This window comes from Globicephala melas, chromosome 5, assembly GCF_963455315.2.
Source record: "Globicephala melas chromosome 5, mGloMel1.2, whole genome shotgun sequence".
In the NCBI taxonomy this organism is placed as follows: Eukaryota; Metazoa; Chordata; class Mammalia; order Artiodactyla; family Delphinidae; genus Globicephala; species Globicephala melas.
This window is the reverse complement of record NC_083318.1, coordinates 128,198,340-128,213,460: the sequence shown is the minus strand read 5'-3', so window position 1 is coordinate 128,213,460 and position 15,121 is coordinate 128,198,340. Positions and strand designations below refer to the sequence as shown.

General features: G+C 34.1%; 1 protein-coding gene across 3 annotated transcripts in view; it reads left to right on the top strand.

Annotated features, from left to right (window-relative positions):
- The window catches only part of GRID2 (glutamate ionotropic receptor delta type subunit 2), a 1,390,615-nt gene that overhangs the window by 349,896 nt on the left and 1,025,598 nt on the right, over positions 1 to 15,121 (top strand). The window lies entirely within an intron of this gene.

The following is a 15,121-nucleotide window of genomic DNA, read 5'->3' as shown; positions in this document are numbered from 1 at the left end:
TAACAGAAACTGGAATGATTAGATGAAAACAGTCTATTGAGAGGGAGGGAGGGAGGGAGGGAGATGTGGGGAGAGAGAGAGGAAGAGAATGTTTGTATCTGCAACTACAGATAAGGTAGAGAAGATAGGGCCAGATGGCACAGCACATACAGAACGTTTAATGGGGACAGGGGATTCCATACTGACCTGTTTTTCGTTTGTTTTTTTAAATTTCAGCATTTGCTGAGGTAGAATTGACAAAATTGGTAGATATTTAAAATGTACATCGTGTTGATTTCATATATGTACACATTGTGAAAGGATTAATTAATACATCCATCACCTGATATATTTATCTTTTTATGTGTGTGAGAACATTTAAGTGCTACGCTGTTAGCAAATTTCAATTATAAAATACAGTGTTTTTTGTCTTAATGATCAGGGAAGGCTTTGGGGAGAAGGTAAAGTTAGCAAAACCCCTTCCAGAACAAAGGAGATGAAGTAGAATGCGTTCCTTGCAGTGCCTTCATACAAGCAAAAGTCCGATGTGAAAGTACAAGGGATTCACCTTGAAGAAACTAACACCGTGGATACAAGTTGAGGGTGTGCATAGGAATTGGATGAGGTTACAATAAAATTATGCTCTTGGTTCTTAACTGTAGAAGGCCTGGACAACAAACTATGGAGTTTAAATTTTATCTGTTAGATACCAAAGAAAATTAGGAACGGGTAACTGGCATGACCAAACACAGCAGGACCCAAGTACTAAATGGGACTTTTTATAGTAATAGCAGCCTAAATTACAGTGATTGCAGTGAGATAGAAGGGCATATGTGAGAATATTTTGACAGAAAAATCAGTAGGACTATCCTCAGAATTTGGTAAGGCAAAAAAAAAGATCAAACATAACTTGAAAGTTTTGAGTCTAGATAGCTGGGAAAACAGCACACTCTTAATTGAAATAGAGAAGTCAGAAACAGGTTAGGTTGGCGAATCATGAGATCAGCTTTCACCATTTGAAACAAGACATTCAATGAAGTGTATCAACAAGAAGTTAAATATATGGACTGAGAAAGCATGAGAGAGGTATAAGGTGAAAATAAAAATTGGTAGCTAATGTCTTTTTCCTACCATTTTAATTTGTGTTAATGAGTTGTGCAACACCAATTAAATAAATCAACTCATTCTGAAAAGAGTTACTGTGTAAAAAAAAAAAGACAGTAAAACATTAGCTGACTGAAGTCTGAGCTAATGTGCCCAACAGTAATACAACTGAATGACTGCTTCGTTTGGTGTCTTTCCATCCAGATGTTGCCTACTGTGCTTGGCTTGGCATATATAATAGGCAAGGTCACAGGGCCCAAAATAAATGAAATCCATGATCTAATTTCACCAGTGGTTTCATTTCTGTTCATAAGTATGAATACATATTATTTACATGTTTACAGAAATGGCAAAGAAGGCAAGCCCACTAAAGCACCTATATTGATTTGGATAGTAAAGGAATTTTTTGTAAAAGCCATAACTCCCTTTGCCTCAGTTTGCACTCCCTAAAATGGGGATAATTATATTACCTGTTGCAGTCATCGAGTTGTCACTGTAAATAACCCGCCAGATCATAATATGGTTGGAGTTCATTTTTCAAGGTTTAACTGACACTAACTTCATTCTATCATATGCTCTTTCTCTATGTGCTTCTAATCTAACCTAATTTTTATAGTTGTTAAATATGGCCATCATATTTTTGTATTTTTTAATTAGAAGCCGATCTTCTCCTCAAGTAAATAAGGACAATGAGAAAAGTAGAAATCCAAAGAAGCTTCCTTGAACAAATTCATAAACATGTTTACAAGAAGAAAATGAGTATAGTAATAAAATGTCTCTGAATAAGTAGCCTGTGATCATTTAGAAATTAATAAAATATTATGATTTAAAAAGAAGTATTCTTTATATTTATCATACCACATGTGTGTCTATTAAAAGACTTAAAGTGAATATGGACTCAACACAAAATTGCATTAATGAAAATATTCACAGAGTATGGGAGAACTTATTATCTTGAATTTGCTCTTTCAGTGCTGGAAATACCTATTTGTGGTTCACTGGGACTCTGGTGTTTTTTTTCTTCTCAACCAATTGTTTTGTTATTTTGCCTTAGTAAAATTCACTACATTTTTTTCTATGACTATCTTATTATTATGTACCCCAAACACTTTTTTAGATAAGAAAAAAAAGACACTTTCTGTAATATAATGGTTATTAAACATTCCAAAATGTTCTGTCTGAAAAATGGAGTATTTAGCTACATTAATATTACCAAACTGTTGAAACCAATTTCTGTGTATTCTTTATTCTGAGATATTTAGCTCTTAGGATGGTTGGTTAGTGACTGAATCTGACTGGCTGCTTGGATTCATTCCTCATTGGGAAGTGAAATAAACTGATACCATTGTAATGATATTAATTTTAAACATCCCCTTGTGTGCTGCTAGTGAGTGTAGCAGGGCAATTTAAAAGTTCAATTTTAGAAACAGACCTATTAGTCTTGTATCCGCCGTATAAACAGCTGGGATCACCTATTTGGCATGCTTCTAACCTAAACCTCAACAGTTCATGTGTGATTAAATGAGGTAAATTTGAACAATAGTTGGGGCAGAGTAAATGATGATTATATAGCAGATATTCCTTGAAGAGAAGCCATTTATCACTGGCCATTGCTTTTTTACTATACAGATAGATGCTTTCATTGGCTAACTTTCTTTGTTTTTTAAAATAATTTTTTTGTTACTGTTTCAGAGACATAACACAAGCACAAAATCAGTCCTGATTTTTATCATCTATTTTATTTTTGGAGACTATTAAGAAGCCTCTACTCGTATTTATCCATTTGTTTAAAACAATGACTTCTCACTTCAGTTTTCTGTTTCTTACATAAGCCCTGGAAAATTCTCACAATTGTATTGCCATGTTACCATTTTAGATTAATAAAATTTTATTGTTTTTAGATTAAGGATAGCCCTTAGGTCTGATTCACAAACACCTGTGTTACATCAATAACTATAAAGTTTTATAAGTCCGTGTAGGTAAGTATAATCAAACACAAAACATACACAATACAGATATTTATTATAGTATATATTTCTTTAGTGTGTGCTTTAAGATAATCAAAGAAAAATAATTTACTTTTCAACAGGGTTTCTTGACAGTAAGCCAGGACCTGAGGTTTTTTTGTGATTATAATATCTTTTAGTGTGAAATAAAATATGTCAAAAAATTTGAAGCACCCACAAATTCCACCTGAACTACTTGAGTTAGAAGTTTGCCTCTCACGAACTAGTCTTGGGAAAATTCTCAGTCTCAGGAAATAGCTATTGTCTGTCATGTTCCCACTAACTTTATACCCTCTCCATTGATAACAATATGTTGCAGTAACCAAATGTATGCATTCATAAGTCTCTCCATGTCATTTGGATAGGTCATAGGTTGAGAATCACTGATACTGCTTGTTGCTCAGGATTCTCAACTTTAACCATGTTAAACATTCTAATACTAGAAGCATATTATTTCATATATATAAAGGCTGTCCTAGAGGTACATTGGACGTAGGATATTTATATGTAGAACATTGTCTCAATCATAGGGAAAAATGCACCTTCAGTGCCTTTTGAAACCTGACACTCCCTTTCCCCTGTTAATCAAATAACTTTTCAATTAATTTCTTTTCATTTTTTTTCACTTATTCATTAATTCATTAAAAATGATTAAGCACCTACTAGGTACAGATTTTGATAAGAGCAGTCATTGTGGTTAAGGAAGCCATAGGTTATAAAGAGAGTGCTGTTGGAGCATGTATTTGTTGTATATTACAGCAGATATAATATGAGAAAGATATATACTATGGAATTCTCAACCAGGGAGTACTTACCAAGCCTAGAGGGAATGTAGGTTCTAAGGAAGATTTCTGGTAGTGGATGAGGCCTGATTTTTGAAATTCATAGGATCTAGCTTAACAAGAAGAAAGTGCATTTCAGATAGAAGGAAGAGCTTGAACTATACCACAGTGTTGAAAAATCTCACTGTGTATAAATGCCTCTAGCATATACCAGATTTAACTCTGGAGAAGTTAATCTCTATTGACTTAAATATTTTCATCTATCAAATAAAGATAAGTTTGTTGTAAGGATTAAATGAGATAATTTGTGTAAATGGTTTGGCTTTATGTTTAATGCATAATAAAAACCTAGCATTTTTTTGAACCCTTACTTTGTGCCTGCAGTTCTAAGTGCTTTGTGTAATTATTCAGTGAGTCTCACTCCACAGTCTTCAAGCTTAACCACTAGATAAATGTTAACTGGTATTGTGTATAGAAGTGATATATTAAAACAAAGTGGATGGTAACATTAAAATGAGTTTTAACATAAGACAAAGTATTTGTACATACTCAAGCTATAACTGTGTTCTTACTGGACAATAACTGGAAGTGAATTACATACTATAGATGAGATTTGTTAACTCAACAAAGTTGAATACTGCAAGTATTTTGCCGTAATGGTAAGTCTGATTTTTTATTTGTATTAAAAATATTATATCTATAATATGTGATGTTAATATTTTCATTGATAAAATGAAACAAATTTGTCAGTATATGTATTAGGAAATACCATATTAAAAAATAAACAAAGCACCTCCCTAAATAAAGCTAGGGAATGTTTTCTTGCATCAATTATATAGCAAAATCAAACAAAAAATAGACTTGTTGTATATCATTTTTGACAATTCATTGTTTCCTCCTGTAACATTTCACTATTGCTACACTACATAGGATACATATACTGTAAGTTATTTTTTTTAAATTAATCGTCATAGAACTTTTTTGGTATCGTAGGTAGGTCACTAGCTTGTTAATTCCCAAGTGGATCTTTTATGTGCCTTTTAAAAATTGGTAAAAAGCACTCTTTTCTAGTCATCTAAAATTTAACTACTCTCTCACAAGTGTTTATCTATAAAATACTAATTGCAGTGAGAGTTCCTCTTCCAGTTCTTTAGCACTCTCAGGTGGTTTTTCAACTGACCTACAACCATTAAGCTTGCTTAAGTATCCCCAACTATTTGGTCCCTGTTTCAATTGTCATTGTTGTACTTTCACCACTTAGGGTAATTCACCAGAATTACCCTAAGTGAATAGAATGCAGTTTAGCAGGGATGACTGCCTTGAAGTGCAATCCAGGAGGAGATAACTATTGTATATATGAAGGTTTAGAAAAAATTGACACCTAGAAGAAACAACAGGGTCATAATTAAATACAGTCTGACTCTGAGAGAGAGATATATATATCTATTGTGTTTAACAGTGCCTGTGAAGATGACATGTAGAGATAGAGCTTACCACTGCAAATCAAAGCCCAGATTTAAGACCATTATTGAGAACAAGATATTAGAAATTAAAAAGTGTTCAAAGGGAAAGAGCATAAAATATTTATGATTAGGAAATACTGACTTTAAGGGAGCCTAAAGAGATGTGGACTGTAAAGGTTTTAGAGAAGTTTCAGTGTGATAAAGGAACTGCCTTTAGAGAATTCTTTTACTGTCCTTGGAGCCTAGTGGAGGAGAATGGGCTTTGGAGAAGGTGAGCCTGGGTTAAAATTCTAGCTCTGCACTTAATAGCTGTATGATCCTGTGTACATTTCTAAGTCCCTCAGCCTTTTCATTTATAAAATGAGAAAAACATTATATATGTCATGAGATTATTGTAAAGATTAAAAGAAATAATGTATGTCAAGTACTTCATACAGTGCCCAGTTTTTGTTAATTATTAATTGTAATAACTATAACTATTTAAAAACTATTCCTACAGAATATGTTAATTAGCTACATTCTCCTAAATAGTTTTAAGCAAATAATTTACTCATATTGGGTATCTAGCACTCTTACTTTTATCTGTTTCTCTGTTAGTGGAGAACAAAAATAAAAGACAATGCCACTGATTATTCACTATTCTGTGCCTAGAAAATGAGTGCCTGAGCCTGACCAGATACCTCATAAATATTTGTGGAATTAGTGAAAAAATGAATGATGTCATTTGAATGATCTAAGACTAGATGAGTTTAGAGAAGTGGTTGATATGGAGAATTTTGATTTATTTCTTCTCCAGGTGTTATGGGTTATTTTGCATTATTCCACTAAGTTCATCATTTATGATTTTGTTTTGTTTAAATAATAATAAATTTCTTTATATGTTGCATGAGAGAATGGAAAAGGGACCACGTATCTCCATTTGTTGTGTTCTGAGTGTGTACTTTATTTTCATATAGTAAATTAACTAAGAGAAAGGAAAGGTTTCCCAGTCTTTGTCTTTGGAAAGTATAGTAATGAGAATGGATAATAATGTTTGTATAGGAAGATGGAGATGTTTCCTTATATACGTAGGACTGCTTGGGTCCAGCATACTGTACGTTGAAAGGTGTCTTTCTTTCATTCAGTCTCTCTTGCTCACTCTCACATTCTCACCCTCTTTCTCTCTCTGTCCTTGGCACTGCATTTGTAATCTGATAAGAGTGAAGATGACAAGTGGTTTTCAGATGTACCTAAGTATAAATTCTAAGTGTCACCTATTTATATATCTTAATTATTTCCTCTTTAAAATGCCAAAAATGCCCACCCAGTTTTTGTGAGCATTTAAAAATGATATGTGCAAAGTACCTTGGACATAGTAGGTTATCATTAAATATTACTTTATTTTCCTTTACTTTAAATAAATGTTACCTGATAATACTAACATTTTAGGCTTTACAGACAAACATCAAGGTCTCTACACTTATGTGAAAGGTAAGCGAATACACCACATAAAAATAGAACTTTCTAATAAAATTAACTTTTTATGTTACCAAGCCAGACTTGGGTCCTCTTGTCCTCCCACAGTAAAGCCAATCTAATGACCCCGGGTTGTGGTGAAGGAAAGAGCCTTTTGTGAGGCTCTCACCTCTATTGTGAGGCGCTGTGCAAGGAGTCTGGGGCAGCTAGTGCTCAAAAAGCCCTAACTCTCTGATCGGTGTCAGGAAAGCATTTTTAAAGGCCAGATGAGGGAGGGGAGACTCAGGGTATAGGATCAACTTGTGCACAATTCTCTGGTTGGCTCATGGTGAGGTAACCAGGTGGTGTTACAGGGGTTAACATTATTAATCCTTGAGCTCCAGGAGGCCTGGGGCTAAGTGCTCATGGTCATCAAGTAGTTAGTCTTCCATTTGGTGAGGGTTTTAGGCATCTGTAAAACAGCTCAGGAAATGTGCATCAGATGCTGTTATCTGAATACTTCAGAGAGGAGCTAAAGCAGAGGCTATGGGGGAGGGGTCTGTCTCAGGAAGGCCCAATAGGGTCCTGCTTAGTTACATTTAGACTTAATATTATTTTGAATGTATTAGTCTAAACAAAAAAAGAAATTATTCATCAAGGAATCTTGAACAGAAGCAGAATAACTAACATAATATATTTTCAGCAGTTAACATCCTACTCAAGTTAATCAATACGTGTATACTGCCAGACTTACGATAATAAGACAATTCATTCATGTGTTTGTTCTGTCAACAAATAGTTATTGAGAACCTACCATGTGCCAGGCATTGTGTTGAAAGTGCTTAGGAAATATGAGTGAACAAAACAGACCTGCACTGAAGAAAGTTATATTCCAGAGAATTCTAGATTCTTTTGAAACATAGGAGCATATTAATTCCAGAACGGGTTTTTTTTTTGGCTTCACCTTTGAGGTGCAGGGCATCAGAATTTTACTCTGTAAAGTTGTAAAAATCACCTAGCTTGATATATGTAGAATTTGGAATGTCTTAACATTTTCTATTAATTCAGGCCCTTTTATTTTTACTTCCTGAGATGATTTTGTATACATCAGAAAGGAGAATTTTTCTCCTTCTCTAAGAGTGTAGAGGTTGGGAACCTTACTAGCCCTGAAGGGTAAGGATTTGTCACCCTATTTCACTGGTGATCACATGACCCGTATCATTTTTACTTCAGAATTTGATTAGTTTCCCATGCCAGCCCTCACATCCCAATACATATCATTTATTTAATTCAACATTAAAAACAAAAGCAGAATGGACTAGTAAAGGTCAATGCCACTTTTATTGTCCTATTCTTCCCTCTGGTTGCCCAGGGGAATTTGATTTGCCTACTTCATGAAGGTACATTCCTGCTACTGCTTCAGCTATTAACTTCTCAATCAGTTTATTTCTACGAAGCAGAAGCAGTCTGGAAGAACTTTACTCAAAGTTGGTTTCTCTATTATGCGTATTAGAATGTCAGTAACTTATTACAGGATCTTATTGGATGGTCTTTGTCCTGCTTTATCACTTTCCCGGCAGAGGTGCAGGTAATAAAAATCTCTATGACTAGGACCTTGGATTTGGATAGTTCAATTAGTTGTGCAGGAAGTCTATCAAAAATGTGACTCCACATCCCTGAACTCCAGCGTTTTCATTATTAGAGTGAAACGTTAGTGACAAACGAGGTATGATCGTCTAGACACCTCATCAGCCTGCTGGCTTGCTGCCTGAAGTAAAGGGCCAGTTCTAAAAACGCCAGGGCTTTGATGGGCTTCTAAGCGTGTGATTCAAAACCAAAGCCCATGAAAAATTGGGAACATCATACGTTTGGAAACAGTAAAAAACTTTCATAGTTCTCTGAAATTCCGCAGCCAGAATCAAAGCTGAATATGAGTTTCAGTATGTTGATAGTAAGGTTTAAGATATGAGTTTTCTTATTAGCTATGGTTATAAATACAAGGATTATTTTAAGAAATGATTGGCAACAGTTTAGGAGTAATGATAGTAAGAGAACTTAATGAATTTTATTAAAATTTTATATTTAAAGCAGTGATAAACAAATACTAATATTTACTATTTTAATAAATTTCATGTGTATGGATAGACATCATCAAAGAAAGTTTGTGCTAAAGTATGTGTGATTCATATATTTACACGAGTGGTTCTCCATGGGAATTATACTGCCCTCTAGGGGCATTTTGGTAATCTGTGGGGTAACTTTTTTTTTTTTTTTTTTTGGTACGCGGGCCTCTCTCTGTTGTGGCCTCTCCCGTTGCGGAGCACAGGCTCTGGACGCGCAGGCTCAGCGGCCGTGGCTCATGGGCCCAGCCGCTCCGCGGCATGTGGGATCTTCCCGGACCGGGGCATGAACCCGTGTTCCCTGCATCGGCAGGCGGACTCTCAATCACTGTGCCACCAGGGAAGCCGTGGGGTAACTTGATTACCAGGATGTGGAGGGTGCTAAGAGCATGTAGTGGGCAGAGATACATGACCTACAAAATAAAAAATTCTTCTGCCTACAGACTACATTCCCCTGTTTCAATGCCCACTCATGCACCAGGAAAATGTGTTTGATTATCTGAGCCTAGACCCTAATTATATTTTACATGTAAACCCAAAGTGTGTTTTGTATAGTTAAAATACAGACTGACTTTTCTTTAGTTACAACTATTTTCTAAAGTTAGAGAAAATGGTGCTTTATTATGTTTGAAAGTTTACCAACAGCTGTTTTCCATTTTGTAAGATCACATTTCTAACGGCAATGCCAGTCATAGTTTTTAGTCACCAGTTCAACATATTGTATCTTTCTTTCTTTGGAGCTATTGCATTCATGGAGATTGTTTGTGTATTTACAAACATATGACTGCTTCATTATGGAATACACAGAATTGAACATTTAAATACTTATTTTAAGTTAATTTTTCTTAATTCTCCTATATATATGAGATAGGAACTCACATTGAAGTCTTGCAATCAGCTACATTACATTGTCTATAAATTGCATTTCAGTTAATAAAAGGAACAATAAAAAGTATGTTGTGAAAAGGATCTGAGTTCACTAGAATTGAGAATTATTGATTTATGTATATGGAACATCTGGCTGGTTGTCCATACAGCCAAATACAAATGCTGGAAGTATCAAAATTGTTGGTAGTTTCCTTGGTGGAAATATGTGGATTTAAAAGAAATTTCTTGGCAAATTCAAACTTATAAATGGGTAGCAAAATTTTGAGATGAAGGCCTGAAAGTAATCCTGAAGTCAGCATAATTAATTCTCTTTAAGAAATTCAACTGTAATATATATATTAAATGCCTCATTATGCAAGACACCTTGCTAAATGCTGGGGAGACAAAGACAAATATGAAATAATTTACTCCTCCAGGGAGTATATATTCTATTGGGAGGGACAGACAGATATCTAAAGAATATTAATGCAATATAAATACTAATAGAGTTATTTTTACAGTTCTATAAAAGACTGAAGGAGGGAACTGAGAGAGAACCTGGTGGGAGACATACTTTGAAAACTGTGTAGGGGCTCATGTTGTGGGAAGCCTTAAATATTGTACTAAAATAATGTCATAAGAACAGAGAGATGAAAATAAAATGCTATTTAGAACAAGCAAATAACATCAAGAAAACTTATCTCAGCTGTTTCTGTCTTTGAAGGTATCTGATCCTGTTGTAAAAGAACACACTTGTTGGTCACTGTTGAGTTTCTTGGAAGAATAAGATGATGAGCTCAGTGAGAAAAAGATAAATCAAAATTCCTCTCCATAGTTAAAATTTTTTTTGAAATTCCAAGGAGATCACAAGAAAGAAAATATAGGGGGATAAGAACAAATGGAGGAAAATAGGTAGATATGATGTTGGTTATGCAGTGGTGGAAGAGAGAAGACCACAGGAAGTAAATAGACAAAATTTAAGAGATCATGGAGTTGGAAAGAAAGGTACCCATGACTATGTAATTCTATAGGAGTCTACAGAAGTTTGGGTAAACACTGTACTTCCCACAGTTTTTTGTAAAGAATGGAGGCAATTTTATTTAAATTCTAAAGAAAATAATAATTGCCAGTGTAAAGAATTTAGAATATCCAACAAATCAATATAATGATTTTATTGCAGGCTCTAAAAGACTACTTTTTCTTTTAATAAATTTATTTTTATTTATTTATTTATTTATTTTTGGCTGTGTTGAGTCTTCATTGCTGAGCACAGGCTTTCTCTAGTTGTGGTCAGCTGGGGCTACTCTTCATTGTGGTGCGTGGGCTTCTCATTGTGGTGGCTTCTCTTATCGCGGAACATGGGCTCTAGGCGTGCAGGCTTCAGTAGTTGTGGCATGTGGGCTCAGTAGTTGTGGCTTGTGGGCTGTAGAGCACAGGTTCAGTAGTTGTGGCACATGGGCTTAGTGGCTCTGCGGCATGTGGGATCTTCCTGGACCAGGGCTCGAACCCTGCATTGGCAGGTGGATTCTTAAACTGTGCCACCAGGGAAGTCCCTAAAAGAGTACTTTTTTTGCATACCTCTAAAAGATTCAGTTTTCCTTTCTCAATCAATCATGGACGAATGCTTTTTTTAAATAAAAAATCATGTGCCTCAATGTCACAGCAATGCAGATATTTCCATGTTTATCTCCTGGTGGGATAGTATTGTCCTGTTTGTAAACCACTACTGGTTCAGAGGCTGTCCTTTGAGTAGCAGCGCTCTGGAATTGAGCAGCACGGGTCTGTATTTTAGCTCTCACATATTATTATGAACTTGTGAAAGACAATCTCTCCCACTTAGTTTTCTAATCTGCAGTAAAAATTGTATCTATCTTGTATTTTTTGGGTAAGAGACATGAGAGAAACTATCACAACATTGATTCTCCATTTTTTCTTAAATAATAGAATTCCTGATTTTTGTTTGGATACCTGGAATAAAGTCTACTTTTCTCAGACTTCTGTTGCCAAATAACTTGGTTCTGGACAATGTCTTTTAAGAGGAAATGTTTCGTGCAGCATCTAGATTGTAACTTCCAATGTTACTTCCTGTACAGATGGAATGAAGATGTGCTATCTGGTGCTTCTTGGACCATAAGCTAGAACTCATACTGAAGTTGGTTGATCACCAAACTTGAGTCCTTTATGCCATGGATCATTATACTAGCCCTGGAGTGTCTCCCTTCAGGCCCCTTCTAAGACAGAGAGAAGTAAAAGTCCATCTTATTTATTTTAGATTTTCTGTCACATACAAAACAACCAAACCCAACTGATCGATGGATACATGAGAAAAGACATGTAAAGCAGTGCTTGATACATAGAAAGCACTCAGTAAATAATAATGTCAATTATTGAGTAAGTATAGTGAAAAAAGTTCTTAATTTATTCAGTAAGTATTTAATAACAATCTTTTGTGTGCCATTGTGTTTTGTAATGGTGACACAAAGATGATTAAGTTAAATTATTTGCACATAAGTTCTTGTCTTGAAGTTACAATGTGATGCTGAATCATAACAGTTTGTTAATATTTTTCAAATGATTTTCAAATGATTTTCAAAGTGGAGAGTTTGACATATACCACATTAGCATTACCTAATTAAGAGGAAAATTAGGTAAGTTTAAATATTCTCCTTAATAAAAGTTGCTGTTATGAGGTTTTAGGAAAATACTAATGATAAAGAGTTAACTCTGTAGGACTAGTTATCATTATTTGTGATTTCTGACATGTATTCTGTAATTTGCATTTTGCCTGGAGATTCCAAAAATCAAATACTCAGAGGTAATCCCACTATTAAAGTTTACGACTATACTTTGGTATAATACTTATCATTTATACTTTGTACTATCTGTAAAAACAAAGTTATTTGGGGGAATTGCCTAGATAAAGACATTCCATCCTTAAAACTTGTAAATGAAGAATATATTCAGGACTTTTAGAGAAATATTAATGGAAATTCATTCTTAATTGGTTATTAAAGTAAGCTGGCTAAGCAGACTTACCCAGTTAGACTGGTATTTTTTACTTGGGTTCTCTGCTCAGAATCCCATAAGGCTGAAATCAAGATGTTGTCTGGCTGTGTCCTGATTGGTTGGCTTGACTAAGTAAAGATATACTTACAAACTCCTTCAGGATGTTGACAGAATCTGTTCCTTTGCAATGGAAGGTCTCACCGTTTACAGGCCACTTTCACGTCCTTGCTCTGAAGCCCCATCAATTTCAGCAGTGGAGAAACTCCCTCTTAATCAAATTCCTCTCAGTCTTCAAATGTCTGAATTCTTCTACTACCAGCCAGAGAAAACTCTGCTTTTAAAGAGTTCGTATGATTAGGTTAGGTCAATCCAGATAACCTCCTTGAGTTAAATTCAAGTGATTAGTCATTTTAATCACATCTGCAGAATCTCTTTTTCCGTATAATGTAACATAGTTACAGGAGTAACAACAGAGGACAGGGGTCATGGGTGCCATCTTATAATTCAGCCTATAAATTAATCTTATCAAAGTGAAAATCAGTTCATAAAGTATACAAAAGTAAGAGGGCTTCTGAGTTGTTCATATTTTAAAAAGCCCTTCTTTTGAACGTGGTAAAAATCATATTGGCTATTCCTATTGCTACTTGGCATGCGTATTTTATGTTTACAGAAGGTTATTTTTTAAGGTCATCTTTGAAGGTATTTCTTTCATTTAGTTTTGTTCTATATTATCATTTGTTTAACATATTATTAGTTATTTATCATTTAATGAACAATTAAAAAGCTTAGTTTTATTTTTCCAATAAATTATTAAAGTGGCCTGCTGTGTTGACATTATTATTTCTAAGAATTTGCATTAATACCACATTAGCAATTTTACTAGTTGATGCCATGTTAACATTCCAATTTGATACTTATTATTCTTTATATAAACAGCTATAGTTTTATAATCATAGCCAAATCCACTACATAAGCATCCCCCCATATCCATATATGGTTTATAGAATATTACATCGTGAAATATATTTGAGATTTTACCTTAGGAAAGATGTTTGGGTATCATATATTTACAAATAAATCTTTTAGATAATTCTTCACTCTGTTTACTAATACTGCCATAGTTTACATTATTTTCTTATTATTTTCTTTACTGTTAATATCTTAAATAAAATACATAAATATATCATAATAATGGGCTGACATTATATAATAATTACTATATATGTGTTTGTTGTAAGTTCCTTTAGGCAATGTGCATAAATATTATATTATTTAGATTCACATGAATAACCGTATATTACTCCACTTGAATATTAAAAATAAATTTTAAATGTTTGAGATCCAGCTTCTGTGTGGGATCACTCAAGAGATAGAAGTATGCTGAAAATCAAACCCAGAGTTGTTATTGATTATATTTTGATTTGCCCTTGACTTTACTTTTTTTGAAAAATTTTGGATAGGTTTCTTTTACATCTTTTTTTCTTTTCATTATGTAAAATAGTATGAGTCCAATGTTCTAACTTACAAGGGGATGGTAAATATTTCACTATTTATCAAGAATTCTGTCTCTGAGTGGGCTGTAACCAAAAAATGTATATATATTTAGATGCATGGAAACATTTTTTTAGGGTTAACTTACTAGAAATTGGTTCTTGGCTAGCCTACAAAAACACCAATAAATTGAATTTGTAGCTGTAATAAAACAGTTAACTTTTCTGTTTCTGTTCATCTAAATAGTAGATATTGAGAAAGAAATGCGTTTTTGTGGAAACTGGTACAAAATGAAATCTTCTAATGGTTTTCTATTTGAGATGTTTTCTGTCATTAGACATCTCAGCAGCATCAAATGAATCCTTTATAAAATCTTCAACCATTTATTCCCTATCAAAGTGGCAAACACATGTAAATGACATAGTTATTATCATGGGTGAGTAGGTCATAACTCTGCATTTTCACATTAGTTGATTGAGTCACATTTGAATTCACTAAATGAATGCAACACATTTCCTTTCACTAGTCAAAAATCCAATAATGGTTTTTAAGATTGTTCCATGAAAATTAGATTCCTCAATTACTTTCTTCTACCTTACACTTTGCCCTTATACAAAGACATTTATTCTTTTAGCCAATTTAATCACTGAAAAGGACAAGACAGAAGAAGTTTTGAGTTTTGACATGCCCATGATATTATTAGCAGAAATTCTGTGCGTTAATGCAAAGTTGCCTGGCCCTATAGTGGCCATGTGCCCTGCCTTCAAAGGCTTTGAGATGTTGTAATTATGAAATAAGACATTGAGTGGTAAATTTGTATTGCATATTATAGAGGAATATTGAATGCTTTGATGATACGACCTTCTCTT